The sequence below is a fragment of the Stylophora pistillata genome, chromosome 5 (genome assembly GCF_964205215.1).
Source record: "Stylophora pistillata chromosome 5, jaStyPist1.2, whole genome shotgun sequence".
In the NCBI taxonomy this organism is placed as follows: Eukaryota; Metazoa; Cnidaria; class Anthozoa; order Scleractinia; family Pocilloporidae; genus Stylophora; species Stylophora pistillata.
In genome coordinates, this window is record NC_142523.1 from 22,623,369 (window position 1) to 22,641,675 (window position 18,307).

Genomic DNA, 18,307 nt, shown 5'->3' on the forward strand with positions numbered 1-18,307 from the left:
AGAGGAGATTTCCCCAAGCTACGCCATGATAGGGGCAAGCAGGTAATGAGAATGAAAAAAGATGGTCAACGAGAAGACATGGTATCGATAAAAAGATCCTCAGGACCAAAACACAAATAAAAGTAACGCACGAGTTAAGATAAACTTTCAGGGCTTTCATTGAAAGTTCAAAGTTTAAATGAACCTGCGACTAGAACTTTATAGCCTCACATCTGAGTGCAGAAGAAGAGAAGCAACCAGGAGCTAGTGTTTCAGAGGGGAGTAAAATTGACGTTATTATTAGGAACCTTAAGCAGTTAAGACGGCGACGTTAACGCCAAGGAAGACGTCGATTAAAAAATTAATTTCTACTTTGAATTAGAAATTTGAAAATTACTGCCTGTGTCTACCATCTCATACGGCGCCACACCTCAACCTCAACATAACGTATAAAAGTAGCGTCGAGTTCCAAATGGAAATTAAAATAATTTGCCGTCGCTGTTTCGGTTCGTAGACGACGCATATTTTGGGCATTTTACGTTTTTCTTTTGAAAGGACAGCTAAGAAATGTACAAAGTTTTAAAACGCACGTGGCGGGCTATTGTTCTGCCAATCAGATCTCTTGTTTTTCCACGTTCTCGTTGCCGTCGCCGTCGTGGTTTGCTTAAAGTCCCTATTAGGGACCTTAAGCAGTCAGGACGACAACGCCAAGGAAGACGTCGATTAAAAACGAGTTTCTCCTTTTACTTAGAATTTGGAAAATGGTCGCATGTGTTTACCGTCTCCTATGGCGTCACACCTCAATCTCAACAAAACGCATACAAGGAGCGTTGAGTTCCAAATGGAAATTAAAATAATTTGCCGTCGCGGTTTCGGTTCGTAGATGACGCAGATTTTGGTGATTTCACGTTGTTGTTTTGCAAAGGACGGCTAAGAAATGTACAAAGTTTTAAAACGCACGTGCTGAGTTATTGTTCTGCCAATTAGATTTTTTGTTTTCCACGTCCTCATTGCCGTCGCCGTCGTGGTTTGCTTAAGGCCCCTATTGGGGAATTTAAGCAAACCACGACGGCGACGGCAACGAGGACGTGGCAAAACAAAAGATCTTACGGGCAGAACAATGGCCAACACTTGCGTTTTAAAATTTTGTACACTTCGTAGCAGTCCTTTGCAAAACAACAACGTGAAGTTACCAAAATCTACGTCGCCTGAAAACGATAGGCGTCTTTTAATCGACGTGTTCCATGGCGTTGCCGTCGTGACTGCTCAAGTTCCCTATTAACACCATGATGGCGACGGCAACGAGGACGTGGCAAAACAAAAGATCTAACGGGCAGAACAATGGCCAACACCTGCGTTTTAAAATTTTATACACTTCGTAGCAGTCCTTTGCAAAACAACAACGTGAAATTACCAAAATCTACGTCGCCTGCAAACGAAAATCGCGACGGCAAATTATTTAATTTCCATTTGTAACTCAACGCTCCTCGATACTTCATGCTGAGGATGAGATGTAGCACAATAATAGACGGTAAACACGTGCAGCTATTTTCGAAATTCTAATTATCAGTAGAAATTCATTTTTTGATTGACGTCTTCCTTAACTTTGCGTCCTAACTGCTTAATGTCCTTCTTTATGACGCTAGCACGCATTAAATGATAATTTTGAGAGATTTTTTAGAAAACACCATGCATTCAAATGGAAATCCAACAAAACAATAAAAAAGCTTTAAAACCTTTTTTCCTTCGGAATTCATCGAAAGTTTAAAGAGCAACGAAGACCTTAATGTGAATAACATTATGACCGGTGTCCAAGTATTATTTACATTTATAAAGCCAGCTTCATTACTATATAACTTTTAACATCGTTTTATTGAAAAAATGCTCATGAAACTTTCGGCATCATCGATTTTCTAATACCTCTTTCCTCGCTAAAAGTAAATGCGTATAATTTGGGATCGTACAGGAGAAAATCTTAAAAAAAATAGTTGATTTTCATTTATCTTCCTTTGAAACCGATCGTCATTCATCACGGTTATCACTCCATTGGCGACAATCCCCTTTCCTGATCCTCTCTCCGTTACTCTGAAAGCCACTAGAAATAACGTTGTTGGAAATATTCTCCAATATTTGGAAGCGACTTTTCAAATCGCCACGTAATCGTTCTTTAAGCTATCGATTGTCCTTCAAAATCATAAAAAAATTTAAGCACTGCTTTAGTGGCAGAAGGATGAATGGCACAACCTTCCTTCTGTTTTATTCGACGCTGGCACGTCATTCAGTTGTCAGTGCTAGTTCTGAGAAATTTTGGCAAAACAGTCCACAGTCATGGGTAAAATTAATGTGGGAGGAAAGAACCCCTGTACGAAGCTTATAGAGGTCTGCAACCACTTCTGTTTTGTTTTCATAAGGATTTAAAAGAGCGACGGAATCCTGGATAAGAATAATATCATGTCTGCTATCCTACTTTTTATTGCATCCATAATTACAATTTCACTGTCCATCGATGACAAAACGAGCTTTCCCGTTCGAATTCACTTGTGATTTATTGTGTACTTGAAATTGGAACAACCCAATTATATAGCCTCTAGATTATTTCAGTAACTAAAGTTAACTTGCAATCCTCTTTCTCCCTATTTCATTTATTGTAAACAATTACCGCGGATACTCCTTGTAAGCAAAACAGAGTAGATTTACTTATCAGTATGGATGACATTTGATGACGGATTGTAGTTTGTCCGAAATGTCCGATTGCTCTTCCAAGACATCTTTCGCAGTATGTTTATGATGACGTGTCGAACGTGTCATCTTCCAGCAGTAAATGACCGGGTTCAAAGATGAATTAAGATACACGAAGTCCATGAGAAAAAAATCATTTTTTTTAAAAGCAGAAAGCGAACCATAGATTCGAATAACAGCCATGCAAATAACAAAAGGCAAATGACAAATTAATAACACAAGATATACATAGAATATGTTAACCGTCGATTTAATAAGGACAGCGAAGTTGTCCATCTCATTAGACTGAGCTTCGTCCCGGACATTTGCATACACTGAATGCTATTCTTGTGTCGTCGGACAGTTAAATACATCCTGACCTACACGAAAATATGGCGTAATTTGGGAATTCTACCTTTGAGGCAGAAGAATGGATGGCACAAGTTTCCTTCTATTTTATTCCAAGCTGGTGCATCATTCAGTTAGCAGTGCTAGTTTACAGAGAGTTAGCGAAACATTTCGTAGTCACCGACAAACTTTTCAATTAATTAAAGCACGAAGCTCACGTCCGCATCCACTCCCGTCTTTTTCAATCGTGATTTTGAATTTGGAGCTACGAAAACTTTGATATGAATAATATCATGTCTGCTATCCTTCTTTCATTGCCATTCGTAATAACAATCTCACGGTCCATCCATAACAAAACCAGCTCCCCCTTTTCAAAGTGACTTTTTCCTCTCCAGTTGCGACAATTTGATATGTTGTGTAGTTAAATTCGGAGCTGCGCAATTATTTGGTTGACGGGTCATATCATTAGGTTTATGTTTAGTCTTCTTTGTCCCTATTTACTTTATCGTAAATTTGTAAACTGCGCATAGTCCGCCTTGTAGGCCACACAGAGTGGATCAGTTATGAACCTAGACGACGCTCCATCGCCGATTGTAAATTACTCGAGATGACTGGTTTCTTCTCCGATACACCTTCCACAGTATGCCCATGATAGCGTGTCGAATTCGTCTCATCTTCCAGCAGTAAATGACAGGGTTCAAAGAGGAGTTTAGATATACGAGAGTCAATGAGAAAAGATTGAGTTTTTTTTAAGCGGATTTCGAGCCATAGATTCCAATAGCAGCCGTGCAAACGAAAGCAGGCAAATAACAAATTAAAAACACAACAAATACGAAGAATATTCCAACTGTTGATTTAATGAGAACAGCAAAGTTTTTCATTTCATCGGACCGAGCTTCGTCTCGTATTTGCATGGACTGAATCAGATTCCTGTGTCGTCGGACAGTTAAATATATCCTGATGTAGACCACAAATGTCAGAATGAAGATGAAAGACATAAAAACTAAACTAATGAGATATTGACTACTGAATGGCACCCACAATATCGTCAAAGAACCAAATGCACTATACACCCACATGCCGATCACCACAATAACAACACGCTTGTGAGTCACAAGCTCTTGGTATCTTAGATGAAGATGAACAGCTAAGAACCTGTCTACACTTACAGCCACAACACCAAGGATCGAGGCAGCTAAGAATAAGAGATTTGAAATAATCCACATTTGCCGAGTGTTACAGCTAGGATTATCCAGTTGTAGCCACTTGATCAAATGGAAACTGTATAATGGTTGAGTAAACAAACCAACCGCGACATCAGAGCAGGCAAGACTCAGCAGCAGAGTTTTTAAAGTTTTTGCCATCGTCGAGGTTTTGCGAATAGCATAGATTGTCACAATATTCAACATGATGAAGGTGTAAGTTAGACAAATGTTGAGGACACAGTTGGCGATAAAAGTCGATCGAAGATCTGCAAGCTCGGCGTATGTGGGGAGATATTGCAAAGAATCAGTACAAAACAATTCGTTCATGATATTAGCTCACGTATAAAAGATAGGAACCCCTATTTCAGATGAATAAAATGTGTTGTGATATTTTAGCAGGACAGTTTCTTCTTAATCAGGGTAGTGATCATGCTGCGGAAAACGTTCCTTTTCTTCGCAAAAGTGATGATGGTCAATTGAAGGTATACCGTTATTATGATATCGGTTCTTATAATGTAAGGCAATGATAATATCAGTGATATAATCAAATGACAAATAAAGAACTTCAAGTTGCGTCAGATGCATCAACAGACGGAGGCGGTCAGGACGTTCAATTATACTTTACATGCTTAACTGCAAATAAAGCAATAAATATTAAGCGGTTTTCGAAAGCCGAAGTTAATGTCATGTCATTTGTCAAAATGAGTTTTGACAATTCTCTCACAAGGCTTTACTTTCAAAGTATATCTTAGACCTCATTAACATCAGCAAAATACGTTTCGTAAAACTTGGTTTAACTGAATGGACATCAAAAATAGAGACCTGAGAGACTGAACGAGTGTTCCATAGATTTCAAAAGTGTTCAACTAAATAAACGGTCTTTTCATGGTATGGGTTCTCAGGTGTAAGCCGATTACCATTGATACACAAAGAACTTACGTCAGACGTATCAACAGACGGAGTCGTTCATGGTGTTCAAATGTATTTTGTAATCGAGAATTTTCTCTGAGGTTCGTTTTTAAGGTCTATGTTGCACTTTTTGATTTTTGTTTTATACCCCTTTAAAATTGGATAAAACTTTTTAACACGAAACCTGAGAGTTGCTCTGACGAAGCAGACGGAGGTTATCAAGAAAAACTCATCAATCCCTCGTGGCACAAGTGTGAACCATCTGCAGTGATCTATAACGTAATCGCTAAACTTTCGAATTAAGGCCGCTAGTATTGTAGCTTTCATAACTAGGCTGCTGTTTGCATTTGGATTACATCTCAGTATACAGTCCCAATACATTATCATTAACTATCCTTGTTAGTCACTTAGTGGTATTCAGTTATCAACATGGAAGACACTTGATCACCGATTGTAAATAAAGTTAGATGGGGGATTTTCGTCTCCAAAACATGTTCTGCAGCACGTTTACGATTGCATGTTGAATGTGACGAACTTATCTTTGAGGAATGAATGAGAGGGTTCAAAGAGGAGTCAACAAAACATGAGAGCCCACGAGTAAAGACAAAATTAATGTATTAAACTAATTTTAAATTTTATTCGATCGAGTGACAGCTATTCATGTTTGTTAGGACATTAATAAAACATACGTTATGGAACTTTTGATATCATCGATTTTCTAACACCTCAGTTCTTGCTATTCACGAATGGGCGTTTGCAATAATCGTTGCTGTTAGAAGTAATTTTGTTATATAAACTAAGTTGAAATTGTAAGCCACCGTAACGAATAAAAAAAGCTGACGTTTCGAGCGTTAGCGCTTCGTCAAAGCGAATGGAGGAATTGTGGGTTTTATGTGGGTTTATATGCAGAAAGCGGAGCTACGACATTGGTGGGAACATGGTGACGAGAAAAACACGACTGAATTAGTGGAATCAAAAGCGTTCGTTGATACCTGTGGGATTAAGAGCGCCGATTTGAAAGATAAACTTTTGCATAAGTTACGTTTGTTAATTTGCAATTTCAACTTAGTTGACATAACAAAATTACCTTATTACTCCCACCGACGCAACACCACAGTTTCTTTAGAAACCTTCAGCCTTTATTCAGCCGTTAGAAGTAAATGCGTATAATTTTGGTTTCTACAGGAAAAAGACATTAAAGCCGTTCATGCGTCATTTACCTTCCTAAAGGACCGGTCATTTTCTCCTAGGTTTTGAAAGGCATTTTCATATTCCCACGTAATTATCATGGATATGCCTAAGATTTGAGCCGTCGATTGTCTGTAAAAATAGACTTTTAAGCACTTTTATTACGAGATTGTTTTTTGACTACATTTTACATTAATTCCCAACTCTTTCTGCCATATGCGGGCTAATCAATAACTCTAAAAGTCGTCTCTGTTTTCGCTTTCATGTTCAGCTTTCTGCTTGGACTTTCTGCTTGGACTTTTTATCTCGAAAGAGTAAAGGAAAACGAAATGTTTTTCGGTTTTTTTTTTTTTTCAATTTTCAAGCCTATCGAGCATCCTTATTTTTTTAATCCACTCAATAGCAATTATTACCGTCAATTTTCCTTCCCTCTTAAATACCAGCTTCTGTTTATTTTTCTTTCTGAGGACGAAACGTGACACTCTTAATGTGAAGCTCCTAATTTAGTCGTAGATTACGTTGGCGGAGGTGTACGTGAAGTGATCGGTGATCTTAATGGGTCGCTTGGGTCCCGATACTTTCTGAGCGTTGTGAATTAAGGGACAAGTTTTGCATCGTGCGCGAGCGCATTTAAAAGTTCCGGGTTGGTCATTAGTTTGGAATGAACTTCTGAAAACAAAAACTTGCCTATGTTTTTGTTGCGTTTGAATGAAATAAGTGGAGGTTGCGAAAAGATAGTGCCGGTCTCTCGGATAAAGTTTTTAAGAATTATGGACTTAACTGTGTGTTTGTAAGGGTGAAACTTGAGAGTAAATGGAATGCGGTCGGAATTTTCCTTCCGTGACGTTTCTAGTGCTGACTGTTGATCAATAAGTTGGGTGCGGTGGTGACCCGCTTCAACGACAGAAAAAGGGTAAGCACGTTTTTCGAAAAACTGGCACATTGACTCTAATTTGTGGGAAAAATCAGTCATCTTTACATAAACGACGAAGTCTTAAAAACTGAGAAAAGGGAATGGAATTCTTAACATGAGATGGATGCGAAGATGAATACAACAAGTAACTATGCGAGTCTGTGGGTTTGTAATACACACTAGTAGATAAACCTTGATGAAGACAACTGGCGTCCTCGCATTAATGCGGTGGACCGTGTTCTCAAGTCTTGGCGTTCTCGTGTTCTCTCTTTTCATGGCAAGGCCCTAGTCATTAACGCTCTCGCCCTCTCCCGGGTTTGGTATGTGGCCTCTCTTATCCACATGCCGGCCTGGGTGGAGGCGAAGATTTCCCGTCTTGTTTTCTCGTTTTTCTGGTCTGGCAAGTGTGAGCTCGTCTCCCGTTCGGCCGCGGTTCAATCTCCCCTTTTTGGTGGTTTTTCTGTGGTTAATATTCAGTCCAAGGTGAGGGCCCTCCTTGGTCAATGGGTGAGGAGATTCGTCTCCTCCCCATCCAGTTGGTTCGCTCTCATGTCCTTTTGGTTTAACTCTTTGTTTGGTGTCTCTCCTCTTGTTGTGTTTTCTCGTCCTTTTAGTTTCGACCTCAGGGTCTTGCCGCCCTTCTATCAAGCTCTGGTTTTGGCCTGGCGTAAGCTCGACGGGGCTTTCGCCACGTCAAAAAACTCTTTAGTCTACGGCTCTTCATGCCCTCTTGTTTGTTCTCCCGTTCTTACTATGTCTACCAAGTCTTGCTACCTATATCTTCTCTCTGAGAACATGGTCCAGCCTTATTGTGTCCTTAAGTTTCTATTCATCTATCCCAACCTTGACTGGCCTGCCACGCGGCGTGCCCTATCCTTCTTTTATCTTGACCGTCGTGTCATCGACCTAAATTGGAAGATTGCGCACGGCGTCCTGTACACCGCCCGGCGTCTCTCCTCTTTTGGTTTATCTGTTCCTCTCTCGTGTTTTTGTGGACCCACGGTCGAGTCACTCAAGCATTTTTTCTTCTACTGTCCACTTGCTCAGAGTGTTCTCGCCTGGGTCCAGTCCTTGCTGTTTTCCTTCTCTCCTATGTGTCCTGCCATCTCTTTACGTCATGTCCTCTTTGGTTTCAACTCTAGTGAACTGGTTTCTGTCCCGCGTGTCTTTGTCTATCTGCTCAATGTTTCTAAGTTTTGTATTTGGCGGAGTAGGAACGATTTCCGTTTCCGTAACGTTCGTCCTGGCGCTGTGGCGGTGATTGCTTCAATCGAGGCCCGCCTGAAGTTTTATTTACCAATTTCCTTCAAGCGGTGCAAGTCTGACAGGCGTCGTCGCGTCTTCCATCGTCAGTAGGGCGCCCGTGGCATCATAGCTTCAGTGGTAAACGACTCCCTTGTCTTTTCCATTTAGTCCTGCTCCCCGTAGTTATTTAGTTTCCCTTTTTGCTCGAATGAGTGTGTCTCGGTGCTGCTCGTGCTGGGTCGTCTTTATTGGTGTACTGCACAGTAGCCTCGTTCTTCTTTTGCTTGAGTGACGTGTGATATTTTGCTTGAGTGAGCGTGTCTTTGTGCTGCTTGTGCTAGGTCTCCTTCATTGGTGTACTGCACAGTAGCCTAATTGTTAGTATCTGTTTCGTAACCCATGTGCTGGGTCTCCTTCGTTGGTGCACTGCACTGGGCCAGTATCGTTCGTTCTGTCTACTTTGTAAGTGTGTCTGTCCGCTGCTTGTGCTGGGTCTCCTTTGTTGGTGCACTGCACAGTAGCCTTTCGTGAGTATTTGTTTTGTTGTCCATGTGCTGGTCTCCTTTGTTGGTGTACTGCACTGGTCTGTTTGTCCTTGTTCGTTTTAGTTCTGTGTACCCAATTTTTGGTTTCTGTGAGGTGGGGTTCGATTCCCCAGCGAGTTTGGCGTCTGGTGACCCTCGTTTCTGGTGGACCCTAACCCTAAGGCATTGCACGCAAGCCATGGGTGGGATTAGTCCTGTTGGTCGGCGGGCATTGCACACGCCCTTCATCGGGGGCCCGGCCGTCCACCTTAAACATAAAAAAAACTAGTAGATAAACCGTTGCCTTCAATTGAAACTTTAATATCTAAAAAAGGACAAAAATTGTCGGAAATTTCCCAGGTATATTTTAGAGCCGGGTGAAAAGAATTGACTGCGGCTATGAAATGAGTTTGCTCCTCTCTGGTAGAGGAGGTAGCGCCGATACCGTTGTCGATGTAGCGACCGTAGAGTTCTGGTTTGGGGCCAACGTATTGGCTAAAACATGTATTGGCAATGTATTGGCAATCCGTGGTCTTTCCTTACATTTAGGCAACACGGAAAGCCGCAAAACTCTTGAATAGAAGTTAATCTTTCAAATCGGCACTCATAATCCCACAGGTATCATCGAACGCTTTTCATTCCACTAATTCATTCGTGTTTTTCTCGTTACCATGTTCCCACCAATGGCGTACCTCCGCTTCTATATTTAAACCCACATACAACCCCCAATTCCTCCATTCGCTCTGACGAAGTGTTAACGCTGGGACGTCGGCTTTTCTATTTGTTACGGTGGCCAATTTACGATTTCAACTGCTTTGATATACCAAATTGCTAATAAAGCAGGCCAGGGAAGGGGGGATGGGGGTCTTAAATATTGTCATTATTCAATTCCCCACTCCCAGCGTGATAAGTAATTATCGGTTCCGTAGAAAGATAAATGAGCTATTTTTAGGTGAATTTTTAAGGTGAGCTATTTTTAGTGATTTTCTGCTGAAGAAACCTAAATTATACACATTTCCTTCTAATAGCAACGATCACCTGATAAACTTATTCGGGAATAATGAGGACCGGGGTGTCAGAAAAACCGTGATACCCAAAGTTTCATGAACGTTTTTAATAAAGCAATGATTACAGTTATACAAAAATAAAACTGAATTTGTAAGTGTAAATAAAAGTAGGATAGCGGTTATGATATTGTCTACATTAAGGTCGTCGTTGCTCTTTAAATTGCGATGAATTCCAAGAAAAGCGAAAGAAACTGGACGCTTCAAAAGAGCACGGTTTTAAGGCTTTTATATTGTTTTGTTGAGTTTACCTCTGACTGCACGGCATTTGCCAAAACATCTCTCAAAATGAGCATTTGTTTAAACGGTGGCGTACCAGCGTCATAAACTGACGACGGCCGGCTCGCGTGCTAACTTTCCCTTCATTGATTCAGAGAAAGTTATTGCAACACGCAAAAAGGAAAGTAAAAGAAAGAACTTGAAGTAAAAGAAACATTTGGAGAGGGAAGCATCCAAAAAGCGCCACAGGCACCAAACCAAGGATGCACTCAACACATAGAAATTTATATTTCATCACATCTCAAAATGAAAATGAAATAAATAACTGTAAAAAGCCTCTAAGGTTTCCGGGGCGATCCAGGCGCAAAGCCATGGACATTTGGGAAGTTCTCACTATGGATTTTATCATTCTAGTGCATCCTTCTAATTTATTTCTATGTCGTGTCCTGTGAGTAGTCTTTCATTATTACGCTGCAGGAAGACTGGAGACGAATCGGTGAGAGGTTTGCGGGGGGTCTGGCACTAAAGTTATGTAGCGCACAAGAAGATTGGAGACGAGTGGGCGAGGGGTTTGCCTGGGGTCTGGCACTAAGCAGTTATTGGGTGAGGTTGAGCATGATGTATTTTCCTTTATTTGGAGCCAAAATATACATGGGTATTTGCCCGCCGACATTATCGGTTCCAAAGTGCGAACAGTTTTCCGAGAGCGAGGCTTGAGGAGAGTGTTGCACTTTATGTACCTCTTCGATAACGTCATCTAATTTTTATTTAACTAATTGTGCGGCGACAGCTCTCTTTTTGCGTGACCATGTTAATCGAGGTAGCTGTTTCTTGGTTTTTAATAATTTGCTAGAAAACTTAAGAGTCACTCTACCTAACCACCGCGTGAGTGGCGGCACAAGGTCGGAAAAATGGACCCCTCGATATTTCATCCAGAGATAACCTATAGTATATTATGAGTCGTGATATAAGTTGTAGGGTCTAGAGTTTTTACATTTTTGAGAAAATTACGAAAAACCGTCGACCACCCGTGAAGCCGAAAAATCACAAAAATTTGGTCAATTTTCATGATCAGATAATCGAACTCGCGTGAAGGCGCATAACAAATTATGGTTTTCCTTAGTTTATAATTTTATTAAGGAGGTATTGCTAAGCTGCCTTGATGACATTTCAGACTTGCAATAGTAATTCCCAATTCCTGGAGAGCAAGCAAAGAGAACCGAAATTTCTAGACTGAAAATAAAAAAAATCCATGCCGTTTTCAAACATCTCAAAACATACTCGGTATTATGTAGAATTCGTTCAAAATTAATTCCTAGCAATTAAAAGAGCTGTTTTTGAACGTGATATAATTTTTTTCTTGGTAAAAATTATTTCTGAGGCGAGCGGCCCCATGCAAGTTGACCCAATTTGACCTTTCGAAGAGATTTTGTTTCACCAGGAAATGTAAACAATTCGACTAGCCTTAGCTCGCTTTCAGAGCAAACCATAGAAAAACCCTGCCAGTTCCCATTAAAACTGCCCAGTAAATCTAAGATAAAATTTAGATGACAGCTTACCTTCTAAATGGGTGTTTGAAGGCAAATAACTTTGATGTTCTTCGCTAATTTTGCAGTGTCTTGCTGCCGTGCTCAGCCACCGGCCTTTTCATAAGGCTACGGCATTTTCTAAGTGTAACCTTAAGTTTCCCCGGTTTGTGCAATATTTTTGCGGAACCTGGATCCATTTCTTACATATAGAGCCTCTTTTGGGTATCTATTGAGTTTTGTATTGAATGTCTCTAATGAAAAGAGGCAAGATGTGAAGGAACTAATTAATTGAACTGAAAAAATAGACCCAGATCGATGTCACGCAATCTTCACATCTAAGTGATAACGTGCCGCAAATACGTCCGCATGGATATTTTTGCCTTGCTTTTGCTCATTTCTTCATTTTCTTCCTTATTATCATACAATATTTTCGTTTTTGTTTTTTTGTTTTTTTGTTTTTTTTTTTTGTTATCACAAGCCTATTTTGAAGGAGAGTTCTTTGTATGCAATACTTTATATCGGTGTATATACACGCAACACATTTCCTTTTCCCATTTTCTAGTGACTGTGCAACAAACTTGAAATCCTATCTAGATTTAGCTTCAAAATTCAAACGCCTGGGCAAGTCCATTGCTAATGATTTCCTAAACCTAGATAAAAGGGAATAATAATGTAGATCTGAAAAAGTTACTGGCCGCAAAGCGAGACTTTGTAAAATTACGTATGATGCACGATCCTTCGCAGTAGATAGAGCTATTTATGCAATAGCTATCTACTGAGAAGGATCGTGCATCATACGTATTTAATACCGCAGTTCAAAATATATGAACTTCAATATTCATTGTATCTGATTTACCATCACGGGTTTATTACGAATCAACTTAACGGCCTGCACCCAGTTGGCTTGTTAGCTCAACTGGTAGAGCGCTGCACTAGTATCGCAGAGGTCAGTGGTTTGAATTCCGTAAAGGCCTGATTTTTTTTTTCAGGTCTGATTTTCGCTATTGCATAAATAGCGCTCTCTACTACGAAGGATCGTGCATCATACGTATTTAATACCGCTGTTCAAAATATATGAACTTCATATATATATTGTATCTGATTTATCATCACGGGTTTATTATGAATCAACTTAACGGCCTGCTTCCAGTTGGCTTGTTAGCTCAATTGATAGAGCGCTGCACAAGTATAACAGAGGTCAGTGGTTCGAATCCCGTACAGGCCTGATTTTTTTTCAGGTCTGATTTTCGCTATTGCATAAATAGCGCTATCTACTGCGAAGGACCGTGCATCATACGTACTTTGTAATTTGTATTCATTATATTTACCAATTTGCCCATGGCAAGTGGACACGCAAATAGATCCCCTTCGTGGTGTATCTAATCTTTTAGGAATTATGTTCAACGAGATACCTTTCGATGCAGAAGGAGACGCACGCTTTTATATGTTTCTTCGAAAACTGTCCCTTCGGAAACTGAAAATGATTTGCTTTTAGGTTCGCACAAGACATGTTTCTTTTCGTAGAGCACGTAAAACTGTTTTGAGGGTTGCCATCAAGAGAGATCAAAGGCCCTGTTTACAAGCAAGGAGGGTAACCCTTGTGCTAGGGTTACCCTAGCAGGCGGGTCAAAGATAGCCCGGGTTTACAAGCAAAAATTCACAGGTAGGGTTACCCTACCACCCGGGACAACTTACCTATGCTTGGTAACCGCACGAATTGTTATCAATGTTCAAAGGGTCTGAAAACAAGTAAAAAGTTATCCTTGGTAGGCGAGTTATCCCCAGCATAGCGTTTACAAGGCAGCTAGGGTTACCCTAGCACTAGGGTAACCCTAGCTCCTGCCAGGGTAACCCTAGCACTAGGGTTACCCTACCTGCTTGTAAACAGGGCCTAAGTTTGAAACAGATAATTACCAAACGCAAATAGGTCTATGGTAAACGCTTTATTTACCTCTCAAAAAGTTCTAAATATAGAATACTCACAGAGTTCGAGCTGTTATCTTTTAAAATCGAACTTGTCCATCGTTTGCCCGATAAGCGAAGTTAGCACGTGCGAGGCTCCTAACTGTTTCTTAAATTCAGCAAACCTTATTACGCGGGCAAACTCCACTGGATTAAAATCTTTACAACTTTACAAAGATATGTGCAGGAAAGTGAGTTTAGGTCTGTTAAAGTGTATTGTATAACTTGAGCGCTCACTTTGTCCAAAAAAAAAAATTGAAATCAAACATTATTTACAATTCGGCATCCCGAGTAATTAGGATGCACGTGTTTACTTCTGCCGAAATCGAGTCATTTGCGCTGCGTCATCGGTTAAAGAATTGGAAAATGGAGAGAAATTGTTCGTTTCAGCGGCCATATCTAGTTGGTGGCCAATCCGGTCAAGACCCTCGAAGCACTAAAGTGGAACTGATTCTATCAAGGTCTACAATTTTCAGTTTCCCTTCCAACATTTCTGAAATAGATATTTGTCCCACTCATCGTTCTTCGCTGGGCATTGGGTGGAGAAGGGGTTTGGCGCGTTGCCAAGACCCACAACTTATTGCCCTTTCAAAGAGTATTCATGAGCTTTCTTTGGTAAGTACTAGCTACTTTGGGAGTCTAGCACATACCATTGATTTTATATGTACAGCACCAAAGACTGAATTTCATTAAGTCACCACACAACTCTTATTCTGCATCGCTCTTTTTTAATCAGACTCCCTGATTATACTTAGCGACGCTATTGTTATGGTTGTTTCTAAAGATTTTCAATCATTTATGCCACGCCTTGTTTTCTATATATTAACATGAACCGTGCGCAATATAACAGTTGACGTTGCTGTTCCTGGCTGAGGAGACGACTCTTACTCGTCCTGAACACAGTACCCCAGCCACCCCCGGAGGAAGTTTCTATTTGCCACCTAGCGACGACTCGTCCTCCTTTGAGGAAATCTCCTTTGACAGCGCACCAGCTACAACAAAGTGCGAAACAAGGTCCAAGACCACTGACCCACTCAATAATAATTTGCGCACTCGAGAAATCAGTCCCATTCGTTCTCGGCTACAACGGCCTTGGGAAGAAGCGAGTGAAAGAATACGACGCTATCACTTGCGGAAGGCAGGTCAAGGTCTATTTACACTTCTAAAAGACATAGCTCCAAGTTATAGTGGTTCTCTCTTCGAGGCAGTCTATTCCTCTGGTGTCATACAAAGAACCTTACAATGTAACGGAGGGGAAGCCACAAGCAGTTCAGTCGACAAAACCATGATGAGCGCACACGCCGAGTGCTACCGTACAGCAGACAGCTGAGAGAAGCGTCGGCAAATCCTGTCCATTATGGCTGATACGAATCAGCTCCGACACTGGCTACCCGATTTATCTCAGTATCGTTTTACTGAGGCCAGACGCCACTGCTTAGTATATGGAAGTGGAGCACCAGTGCTAACAGTTCCGACGCCAAAGATGAGAGTATACCCTGCTCAAACCGACCACTTCATAACGTTCATCACTAGTTCCCGCATTATCCAAGATTTGCCTTTTGGCGAAAGAACAATCATGTTAACATTCACTGTTAGCTAAACAAGAGGCAATCAGCAATGATCTCACTTTGGAGCCACCTACTGAAATTTCAACGTCATACTGTGATTTCGTTGAGGTAACAGAAAAGCACATTGTGGAGTACGGCGCCAAATCTTCTAATAAATCTTGCTGTTTAGATCCTATCTCATCTATCTTCTACAAAGAATGGGTTAAAGTGCTACTTCCAGTTATTGAAAAGATCGTTAACATGTCACTCGATACAGCTACTGTACCTAAATCCCTCAAGATTGCTACTGTCTCTCCTCTCGTAAATAAGCCCAATGCTGATCACAACCAGTTTGCTAATTTCAGATCAGTATCAAACCTAAGCCTAGTCTCTAAAATTATTGAAAAGTCTGTGGCGGTTCAACTTACCTATTACATAACGAAGCACCACTTGGGTGAGATGTTCCAATCTGCCTATAAAGTCTCTAGTTCTACAGAAACCGCCTTAGTTAAAAGTGCAGAATGCTATCCTACGCGCTGTTGATACAAACCATTCTATTGTTTTGCTACTATTAGACTTATCTGCGGCCTTCGATACGGCAGACCATTCTATACTGTTGTCAAGACTAGAGCAAAGATCTAGTGTAAAAGGAAAAGTTATCCAATGGATTAAGTCTTATCTCATGGACCGTGAACAGTTTGTACAAATTGAAAACTGTAAGTCAACGTTACGCAAATTGGTACATGGCGTTCTACAAGGATCTGTTTTCGGCCGATTATTGTATGTACTATATACTTCTCCAATAGCTGATATTATTAAGAGCTGTGATCTACAATATCATTTATACGCTGATGACACGTAAATTTTTGTGTCTTTCTTGTCAAGTTCGCGAGATGAACTATCAACCGTTAGATCTAGAGTGGAATTATGTGTAAAACACATTGATTCATGGATGATATTGAATGGCTTGAAGCTCAACCAAGATAAAACCGAATTGTTACTCATCAGTTCCAGGTTTCGTCAATCTCCTGTACTCAAGTTTTTCTTAAGTTGCTGATTAAAAGACTAAACCAGTTCAATCTACCAGAAATTTAGGGGTGTTTTTCGATCAACAGCTAACAATGGATGAGCAAGTGAAAAGAGTCTGTCAAGCTTCGTACTATCACCTAAGGAATATAAGTAAGATACGAAGATATCTCAGTCCGGAAACTGCTGAAATTGTGATTCAAGTTTACATTACATCTAATTTGGATAACTGCAATTCCCTTCTCTATGGACTACCTAACAATATGATTAACAAGCTACAGTCTATACAGAACGCTGCTGCGCGAGTTATTACTTTGACAAAGAAATGGGAACATATTACTCCTGCATTAAAGAAACTTCATTGGCTACCTGTTAAGTATCGCATTATCTTGAAAATACTTCTACTTGTCTATAAAGGTCTACATGGCTTAGCTCCAACTTATTATGCTGAACTGTTGCATCAAAGGAATTATGGCTCTCGTGTACTGCGTTCCTCATCACAAATGCTCCTCAATTCAATTCAATTCAATTTATTTATTTGTTAGCAAAACAATATAATCACAGTCCTAGGTGACCCGCAATTAGCAAGCTATTCTAGGCGGGCCACCCTTCTAAAACAAGTGCTGTCTCTGCTAATGATCACATACCGATACAATTGAACAAAGATAATCATTAAATAAAAATACAATTGTTAAATAAAATAAAATAAAATTAAGTCCGTTGAATAATTAAATAATCAATTGCAAAGTTATCAAGATATATAATACAATTGAAACAAGACTTAAACGAAGAGTTACTTTATCAAGAGATATTTACAAATTTCTGAGCAGCGTATATCAACATTCATCTCCTCATTTTCCAAAAGTTTTAACAGGCGATTTTTAAGTTCACGCTTAAACGGGGTTCTGTTTTTAATACGAAGTTCTTTTGGGATGCTATTCCACAATCTTACACCTATTCTAGCAAAAGAAAATAAAAGTTGGTTAGTTCTAGACGCTTTAACGTATAGATTAGCCGTTGCTGAGAATCTTGTGAAATGGTGATGAACCTGCTCGGAGTGGAGAAAGAGCATAGAAATATTAGACGGGACACGGTGATTATCAATGTCATGCATCAAAGAGGAAACCAAATGAGAATAGAACATAGTTATTGGTAAGATTCTGGAGTTAACAAATAGCGGGGCAGTATGAGTTTTGCTATCCGCAAAATACATTAGTCGTAGAGCACGTTTTTGTAAAATGAGAACCTTATTTAAATGAGTGTTAGCAGCTTGTCCCCAGGCAATAAGACCATAAGAGATATAGGGTTCAATTAAAGAGCGGTAGATGTTAAGAAGTGTGGCAAATGGGACAAGATGTCTTAACCTGGCAATTATACCAATTCCTTTACTAACTTTAGATGAGATATAATCAATATGATACTTCCAAGAGAGGTTATTATCTATCAGAATTCCTAGATATTTCACAAAAGTTTTTTGTTCTAGAGATACACTTTTTTTAAGATCGTTATTATAAATTTTCAAGTGAACTATGTAGTCCAATTTGCGTTGGTAAGGGTGGAAAATAACAAAGTTAGATTTACTAGTGTTAAGAGAAAGTTTGTTTGCGTCCAACCAGTCACCCACTTTTGCGAGTTCATCATTAACAACTTATTCAAGCTCCTGATGGTTCCAAGAACATTTCGAAAGAACTATGGTGACCGTGCCTTCTCCATTGCCGGTCCCAAGCTTTGGAACGATTTACCATATTCCCTGAAAACATCTGGATCTGTTGCAATTTTCAAGAAGAACCTTAAAGCATACTTTTTCAAAGACGCTTTTGAATTTACGATTTTCAGTAATTTAATTGCTATGTTAATTAGTCTATAATTTTGCAAAGCGCTACGGAGAACTAGTCGAGCTTAGCGCTATATAAATGCTTTATTATTATTAT

The 18,307-nt window shown here is 40.0% G+C and overlaps 1 pseudogene; it reads right to left on the reverse strand.

Annotated features, from left to right (window-relative positions):
* Positions 1–248: 248 nt before the first annotated feature.
* On the reverse strand, positions 249–5,395 carry LOC111333790 (beta-1 adrenergic receptor-like; annotated as a pseudogene).
* Between the last annotated feature and the right edge of the window lie 12,912 nt (positions 5,396–18,307).